Genomic DNA, 7,668 nt, shown 5'->3' on the forward strand with positions numbered 1-7,668 from the left:
GCGCGCATCCTCTAGAACAAACATCAAAGCCAATCAAAGCGCGCAGGAGAGAGAGAGAGGTGATGTCATTGGACTAATGGCCACGTCATCAAATTCTCTGTTCTCAAATTGTCAAAGTCTGCGCTCCACCTGTGCGCATGCGCCGCGCATGCCAGCGTGTGTTTTGGGGTTTGAATGACAGAACATGCAAAGAAAAAATATCTACATGTTTATACAAATGTAATTTATCTTGTGGACACAGGGGATCTGATAGGATCTTTTCTTATTTCTCCATAAGTGTGTTTTATTTCAGCCTTCCTTTGCTGAAATGGATCAAAAAGCATTTATGTGCGCCACGTTTCACACACAGAGGATCAATCGAGGTTTATTTTCGTCATCACATCAAACAAGTAACTTAAGTCCGTTTTGAAAATACAATAAATGTGGATCTGATTACTTATTACTGACTGTAGGTCATTTTTTGCTCGCTTCTTTCTTCTGGATCATAACAGAAAGCTGATCTTCAGCTGGAAACCTGAGACTTGACTTGAGTCTAGAAGGTAAAAAGCTGAGGAGACTTGACTTGGTGACTCCCCAATATTGAAAAATGCTTTACTGGATTTGATAAAATAATTAGTTTATCTAAACACACACATGAGTAGCTCTATAGTTTTCTCTCCTCTACAGTAAATCGACAATTCTCCCCCTGAATCCGTGAAAATACGCTGATACACAAATCACTTCTGTGTCTACTAAATGCTGCTTTTAGTCATTAATAAAGCTCCTTTTCGTTTTGGTAAAATATTTAAGAGTATTATTAATGTGTTTTTACTTGTCTATTGCACTTAATATTAGAAATAACACATTTTTCATGTCATCCGACCTGTTTTAAACAAGACAACGGAGGGTGCTGCCGCCTACTGCGGGAGGAATTTATGATAAAAAAATATATAAAAATATGTTTGTAATTTCTCACACTTATATGTAAATGATCTCAGCTGCTGAAAAGAGGTTTAAAATGACTGTTAAACAGCTGTCACCTGTGCGTAACGGCTCATACATACAAAACTTGTTGGTTAAATTGAAAACCTCAAAATCTCTAAAGCCATCAAATTGTAGGTATTGGAGGGAGTACTAATGGAAAAAACAAAAGATTCTTTAGAAGATGTGGCGAAAATAACGCAAATCATTCACCAGTTTATTTTTCTGCCCATCGCTAAAAACGTCCTGGCAACCAACCTCTGTAATGTAAATATTCCAAATTAAACAGCGACTTGAAGCATTATGTATTATTTTAGGAACATCTGGACTCTGGATTATATTCAGGTCTATACCGGAATTGCAGCTAATGCGGCTATCACACAGATAACGAGGAACTGGTTAAAACATACTCCACCTTCATTTAAAAACTGGAAGTCAGATGTAAACAGCATTTTAGAAAAGGAAAGAATAATTTATAGAACCAGAATTGGAAAACGTCAGGTGAGGTGGAGGGTGGTGACGGTCAGAGAATCCAGAAGACCCTGCTTCCTTCCCGACTAAAACCTAACCCCTCTAATCCCAACCAGAGATTAGGGCGATCAGGATGAATGCAGCTAACAGACCTTTTTTTTGACATATAACAGCAGCGACTGTGTTCCAGTTAGATGTGTCAGTGAGCCACATGTAACTGGAATACAGCTCCGCTTGTGTTTCACCAGTCAAAATGTCCAGAAACGTCCAGGTCAGCACGGTGGCTCCTCCGCCTGTTGTGTGGTTCTCCAGTTTCCCCCCACATTACTAAAACCTAACCCCCCTAATCCCAATTTAAACCCAACCCCCCTAATTCAAACTAAACGCCAACCCTACTAATCCCAACTAAAACCCAACGCCCCTAATTCAAACTAAAAGATAACCCTACTAATCCCAACTATAACCTAACATCCCTAATCCAAGCTAAAACCCAAACCACCTAATCCAAGCTAAAATAATCCCAACTAAAACTAACTCCCTAATTCATACTAAAACCTAACCCCACTAATCAAAACTAAGACCTAACCCCTCTAATCCCAACTAAAATTGACTCCTTAATTCAAACTAAAACCTAGCCTCCCTAATCCAAACTAAAATTTAACCCCCTAATCCCAAATAAAACCTAACCTCTTTTATCACAACTAAAACTAACCCCCCTAATCCCAAATAAAACCTAACCCTTCTAATCCCAACTACAACCTAACCTAACCCAGGGTTTGTTATTTTATTGTTAATAATTTGTGTTCTGAATAACTTTTGAATGTCATGTACTCATAGTTTTGTACAAGAAACAATACATTTGTGCTATATCCATAAAATGTCTGTTTTTCAGATTACTCAATGGTAAAATAGACACCCTTTAAGGAACCTCTGCTCTAGTGGATCATTAGTTATAGAATATAATTTGATTTATCTCTAAAATCAATGCTTCTCTATCACTGCTGTGAAGGACGAGGCTGCGTGTGCTTTTAGTAAAGCATGAAACTTATCAAAGACATCAACACTCCTTTTCATCTCAATACAGCAAAATGTTGCAGAAATGGACGATATACAGTAGATGATATTCACAAATGTTACTTAACCTTCACTTTTAGATCTGTGAATGTTTTTAGTGTTCAGTCTTTCTAGTATTCAGCACTGATCTGTACCTGTATCAGATTATAAGCTTTGTGGTACTTCATATATTTCTGTATGCTAAGAAAATACACAGGAAACACATGTAAATCATGTGATATGTTGTCTACTTCTGATGAGAACATAAATCTGTTGTCATAATAGAACAATACTATAAATTTGAATTTCACTTTGTTGGTAAAATGACACATTCAGAACCACTCCATGGCTAAAATGAGCACTTCTTTGTTTAGAAACAATATTTATATGCTAAATGTATTTAAAGAAGCAGCCTTTTCACCACTCAGGGGTTTTTGTTTTTGAAAGCAAATTGTTTTATTGGCATATAAAATTGCCCCCCCCCCCCTCCGATTTCATCTGGTGGGGGACAATAATATAGTTTGATGCGGTTTGTTGTAAGATTCCATGTTGGTTTTCCTCCTGTCCACATTTTTAGAGTCACCAGCCACCACTGGTACTAACCAGTCTAATTTGTTGTAATTGTGCCTCATCAACTCTTTAGTTTTTATATTTTGCAATTTATACATTTTTTCCTGTTTGTTTTGCTGTTATATGTGTTTTATGGTTTTGTTGTCAAACATTTAATTTTTTATTTATTTTCATTCTTGTTTTCAGCTTCACACTTTTAATCCAGTTTGAAACACTTTAAATTGTATATGTATGAAAGACACTATACAAATAATGTTATTTTTATTATTAATAAACTTGATGAAATGTCTTTGAGTAATACACTGATGGCATATTTACCACACATACAGTATATGTTGGAATTGAACTGTGTTAAACTTTAGTGATATTATTTTATAACAGTATGAAAAGAACTGATGTTGAATTGATTTCCAAGTGAGGAAAAACTAAAGCCTGCAGACCAGATACACACATCAGCCTCAGGGAGGATTTAGTTGTATTTAGCTGCTGGTTTGTGGTCATTTCCTGCCCTGCTCCTTCATGTTAAAATATGAATCATGTGAGGCAGTTTTGCAGAGAGTCTGGTCTCACTAGAGGGCAGCAGACTGCAGGAAATCAATCAACACAAAGTGCTTTACACATGACTGACAAGCTCATAATTAGATGGTACAAATGTCAACGGTCCAGATAATTTAAGACTAATGCAAATGAGAAATAATTCAAATAGGAAAAGGAATCCATAATATAAATCTACATCTATGAAAATAACAGAATATTAAACATCAAATAAAGAAAGCGAGATTAATTCTAAATTTGTAAATGTCACCATATTAAAAATAACTTACAGTATCAAAAATGATAAGCAAATATACACATAAAGAAACATACATACAGTTGATGTTTATATAAGTATTAAATAGAAAAAAATGTCAGTACATTATGTCCCAGATAAGCTTATCAACACCAACAACCACCAAGAAGCAAAAACAAAATGTTCTGAGGTCAAACTTTAATAAATATAATCTTAACATTTTATTTCTGCAGTTAAACTGTTAATGAATTCCAGCCACCACTGCTTGGTAATGTAATGTTCTTCATGAGTTACAAGTACAAATACTTATTTACTCAACCAGCGTTTTGTTTGAGGAAATGAAGTTTGCACTGAGACATTTAAGCACATTGGACCCAATAAATATGTATTCTAATAAGTGACAAATGGCCCACTGCCGATCCATTACAGTAGTGGTTCCCAGCCTGGGGATTAGGGCCTCTAAAAGGGTCGCAGGATGGTTACTAGGGGAGGAAAGAAGAAGATTTTTTTTTTCTGTTATATCAAGTTATACTTTTTCTCCAGACATTTCTGTAATCTTATTAATCTAACTAAGAACATTTACTCAAGTATTGTACTTAAGTACAAAGTTGAGGTACATATATTTTACAATTACTTTTTTCCATTTTATGTTACTTTATACTTCTACTTCTATGAGAAATGTTGTACTTTTTACTCAATTACATTTATGTCAGCTGTAATAACATTTTAATATTACGATTTTACATATAAAACATATGATCAGTTTATAAAATGTTTTGCATTGTTAGAGTTTAAACTGGTCCGACTGAAATGACATTTAATCGTCCTTCTTTACAGTCAAAAACAATCTGAAGAGCAACGTCAAAACCAGCATCTACTGGTTCCGAAGTGACATTTGCAGGTATGTTAACATACTGTTTAATGTGCTGCAGCTGAGCTGATAATTAGCTATCTAGCTGCTAACTGACATTAGCGGTGCACTTTTCCCTGGTGAATGTTTGTTTGACGGCTCGTTCAACAAGCTAAGACACAAGACAAGCTGTGTGTTCATGTTTGTAAGTTAGATAAAAAGGAGACTTTAGCAGGAAAGCTAATGCTAGTGGTTGTTCAGAGTCTGTGGCTCTTTTGTAGCAGGATGCAATCAGGCTCAGTGTGACCGTCTGCTCTGCCGATGATAGAATGACACATTATCTCTTTATTCAAGATTTGATTTTCTGTATGGATATAGGGACTCAGTATTGCACTGATTTACTGTAAAACTAGGGGGTGCCATCATGAAACCAAAGAATTTAAAATAGAAATATCTCCCTTTTTGTTTCTGATTTTTTCTAGAAGGAGAACACAGGACAAGTGATTTACAGAGCAGATGTTACTGTAGCAGAGGAAAAAAAAGCAGTTTAATTACAGCTGGACAATGAGAATTTCTCCTTTGGCATTTTGAGGCCAAAATTAATTTTACAGCTTTATGTAAAAATTCAGCCAAAGCAATTGTAAAATATTGAAACTGTCTCAACAGGTCAACCATCATATTTATCTTTGTTAAATATTTAACCACAGCTCCTCTCACCACATCTGCCACAGCAGCTGGTGGACAAAGCAGTTCACCAGCCTCGGGGAAGACTGAGCAGCAGTTTGCTGTTGGCTTCTGTTTATTTCCCACCAGATTCTATTAAAACATGAGTCTCTGTGACAATAGAGGGCAGTAGAGTACATGAAATGAATAAATGGAGGATTCACACTTTCCTGCTCTGTGTCAGCATCTATCACACTACACAACACGTCAGAGCAGAATAATACAAGCCACATTTCCCCTGCTCTGTATGTAAGATTTCACTCTATGTTTGATATGAAAAATGAAATGGCAGAGCTGGTGTGTTGTCACAAGGAATGTTTTGTTATTTTGACAGATGATCCGGGGGAATAAAAGAAATGGATTAACAGCAGAGTGACGCAGTCTTTTCTCAGCCTTTCTTTCTTATTTCAGCTGATGGATAACAACAGCTCTCCAGAGAGCGGCTGAGTGTATCTGGAGAGTGACAATGTATCAGCGTACAATAAAACATGCATTCATCCTGTTTGTCCTGCATTAATACTCAACACGGTGACAGAGCTCCCTGATGGATTTATCCATCATCTTCTCTCTGTTGAAGCTGCAATTTGTAAAGTTCATCTTATAGTGAAAATGATGAAGTATCTTTGTGAACGTGTTTCAACTTTTTGTTTGTATGGAGTAAAAAATGGTTATTTTCTATATAATCTTATGTTTGGATACAAACCAACAATGAACTAAGTATTGTGTGTGTATATCCAAAGTCTGATATATTTTATTCCTCTGTGCCATAGACCTCCTTTGTTGTCCAATAACTATTAGAAATACATCAATCAGCCACACTGGTGCACTGGGTGACATGTTCCTTCATTATGATTTTCGTGATGTTAGTTTGTTTTTTGAAACGGCTCCAAAGACTAATAACAGCAATCACATTTTCAGTCTCTGCAGAGTAGTTCTGTGTAAGGCCACTGAGCATGTGCAAGAATGTACTTCCTATTGTAAACAGTTGATATTTTTCCACATTTTTTCAACTTTGTTAGTTATGAAGTTAGAAAATTAAGAGCTCTGTACCTGGTTGTGGAAATGTTCAGACCACACAGTTCCTGCACATGCTCAGTTCTTTTTCCTTCTCAAATGTGGTAATTTATTACTTTTACTATTGCTTATTAATTGATGATAAAAATAATCACTACTTGCAGTCTTAATTTTGTCTGACCAACTGTAAAATAATCATATTTTCAAGTGGCAATGACATAAAATGGAAAAACGAGAGAAATTTGTCCGATTAGTTTTCCATTGACTAATCAAAGGTCACTGCCTTGCTCATGAGCGCTCTGACAGGAGCTGGTGACGACTAGGAGAGCTGACTTTGTGATTCAAATCCCTCGTCTTTGAACATTCGGATGAAAAGCCTGCCTGTCTGAGTTTGAAGCTTCCATTCTGCTCTTCACTAATCAATGAAAACTTCTCTTCAGCACCTCGACCTTTAATCGATCTTGATGTTAATGAGGCGATCAGGCGGCAGCTGAAAGCAGCTGACATGCCCGGTTACACTGAACCCTGCTGATAACGGCCCGGCCTCCGCTCGATTTACGTCCATGCAGCTCCTCTGATCTCTGAGGACAACGCTCATCTTCCTGCCGGGGGGAGTCAGAGGTCAGGGTCACCCCCAGACAGCGGCGTTCCCAGGAGCTGCTGAGGAAACCAGTGTCTTCATGAGGGATGCTTCAGCAGGGCGGGAACAGGAGCTGACTTCCATGACTTTAATGTGACTTTCTATAAGTAAACTGGAGCACATCTACGTTCTGTAAAGGTTCTTCCTTCCTGTTATTTTACTGTTGGTTTTCTGAAGTTGAGTTTGGTGGAGTTGACTGAAACTCCACAAAAAAAAGGATTAAACAGCTTCCTGCAGCACAATCCACTGTAGACACAATGATACACACACATCCAAAACATTTTGGAACTACTGATGCTCTCTACAGCCGGCAGGAGAAAATATTTTTTTATAATATTTTTTTTTTTTAAAGAATCTGAATTAATTGCTTCTTAAGACTTTCCAAGACCCACAGATACCCTGATCAGATCTCGTTTGATGAAAAACAGCTGCCTGCTGCTGCTTTAAATGAGGCTGATGATACTAATGAGATTAGAGCAGCGACGGCAAATCAATCAACAGAAAATGAATCATCTATTTTGATAATTGATTCATCATTTTGAGTCATTTCTAAGAATAAATGTTAAAAATCTCATGTTCCAGCTTGTTAAATGTGAA

This window comes from Thunnus maccoyii, chromosome 17 (assembly GCF_910596095.1).
Source record: "Thunnus maccoyii chromosome 17, fThuMac1.1, whole genome shotgun sequence".
Lineage (NCBI taxonomy): Eukaryota > Metazoa > Chordata > Actinopteri > Scombriformes > Scombridae > Thunnus > Thunnus maccoyii.